The sequence below is a fragment of the Sphaeroforma arctica genome (assembly GCF_001186125.1).
Source record: "Sphaeroforma arctica JP610 unplaced genomic scaffold supercont1.804, whole genome shotgun sequence".
Classification (NCBI taxonomy): domain Eukaryota; class Ichthyosporea; order Ichthyophonida; genus Sphaeroforma; species Sphaeroforma arctica.
In genome coordinates, this window is record NW_014039754.1 from 14,903 (window position 1) to 17,531 (window position 2,629).

Here is a 2,629-nt window from a genome sequence, read left to right on the forward strand (position 1 = left end):
GGGCACGTCTACCAAATCACCAACAATACGGGAATCTAAAAGCAGCACTCCAGAACAATCGAGCACAAGTGTCAGGGGTGTAAGTTTGGGCTTACGATATATGCATTAGAATGGATGCTGCCACAGTTAGTAATCATATAAGCACACCCACCAACCCACCCACTCACACACACGCATATACACATCCGAAACACATGCACACGCACACACACTCACACTCATACACGCACAAACATACGCACAATCACATAAACACACAGATACACGCACACGCACACGCATCCACGCACACGCATCCACGCACACGCACAAATACAGAGTCACCGACACCGACACAGATACACAAACACACAAACATTGAGCCACGCACATACATTCCACAGATCTGAGGTGACACAGGCACACACACCTACACATTGAACCACGCACATACATTCCATAGATCTGAGGTAACACAGGCACACACACCCACACATTGAAGCACGCACACACATTCCATAGATCTGAGGTAACACAGGCACACACACCTACACATTGAAGCACGCACATACATTCTATAAATCTGAGGTAACACAGGCACACACACCCACACATTGAACCACGCACATACATTCCATAGATCTGAGGTGACACAGGCACACATACCCACACACTGAACCACGCACATACATTCCATAGATCTGCGGTGCCACGTTTTGCGATGTGAGCACATGATGGACTTCCGGATCGCATTCCTTCAGCAGAACGTTTTGAATTGTTAAGATTTTGGCCACTACGGGTGATTCCTGGGTGGTAAGGTTTTTAGGGGTTTCAGGGTTTTCAGAAACAGCTGAGTGAGAGAGTGAATCGCGTTTCAAGGTAGGTAGATGAGGGAAAAAGCGTTTGATAGGACACGGATTAAAGCATATACACGCACGCACACGCACAAATCTGTGTGTGAGATCGAGAGAAAGAAAGAGCGAGAGTGAGAGAGAGAAAGAAGTTTAACTGGAGATAGTTTCGTTTGATACGACGCGCACTAAAACATATACACACATGTACACGCACACACACGCACACATCTGTGTGTGAGATCGAGAGAGTGTGTGAGAGAGAGAGAGAGAGAGGAGTTTAAATGGAGACAGCGTACTGGATTAATCAAAATGCCTTTCGGATCTAAACTGCACTGAATTTGGGTCACAGATAACACCCGACAAGAACAAACGTGGGCAAACCACACCTCGCCTGTGCGAAAGTAAACAGGCTCGTCCAAACCTCGACCAATCATGAGACGTCAAACTAGAACCTCGACCAATCATGAGGCGCCAAATTAGATTTATGGGGTACATTACCGACTGGGGAGGTACGCACCCAGAGACACACCATCGGACTTTAAAAGTATATTGCCCAGAATAGGAAGGAAATCGCAAAGTAATCCAGGATCAACTGCTTCACTACCGCACCGGTGGATTTCATACGCACCTCCAAAAGCACCTAAATACATGAATAAGGACTCATACAAACCTCCATAGACGCCCTAAATATATAAATATGAACTTAAACAAACCTCCATAGACGCCCTAGTGGATCCCTTGGTGGATGCGGGGGGTTGTTGGTACCATTTGCGCATCAACTCCATCAACCGGACAAACATGTAGTATGTGTCGTGTTCTATGTACCCCCGGGTTAGCTTGCTTGACAGCATGTCCACATTTGTGAAGAGATCTGGGGGTATGCGAGGGGACTAGTGAGCGATCGTGCTTGACAATAGTCCACATTTGTGAAACGATTGGCGTTGAGGCGAGAGTACTGGTGAACGTGTGTGACAATATGTACAAACCTATATAGCGATCTGTGCGAATACGAAGCGTTACTGAGCCTGCTTGCCAAACGTCCACACATCCATCATCCATGATGATTCCTATGCATATACCCAGGGTCTGCTGAGTGTACATGAGAACAAAAGGACAGGTTCTTTTCACATGGGATTCGTAAGTATGGGCGTGGATGATAAATGCTTCTGCATAGGCATGCCGGAGACTAATGCACTCGTGCCGTGTTCATTGTAATCCTGGGCAAGCTTGCAGGATATCAGTTTACTCTAAACCCTATAATCTCACACTGTGTGTATGAGCCTGAGTAGTACAAAATACGGACGTACAACTATAACAAGCGAGAGCTATATGTACACCCACAATGATGGATGCGTTAACTGTGATTTATATAGTTGCGATAGTGTATGAATATGCTATAGTATATGCACGCTCTATATCCTCCATATTGCATACGCATGCGTGGGGTCTAGTAGACAACTTATATAGAACAATTATCCTGTTTTTTTTTCTACATGCTGTAGGTGAGCCCAGAGTGACCGTTTGTAAATACGAACATTACTCATGTAAATAGGCACAAATGCATGTAGACATACATGATCACGATAGCGGATCAACACGTGATAACCTACACACAGAGACACACACATACACAGAGACACATATATACACATACACACACACACATACACAGACACAAAACAAACAAGACACAAAACAGACAAGACACATACACAGACACAGACACAGACACAGACATATATATACATATACATACACACACACATATATATATATAAATATATAGATATATAGAT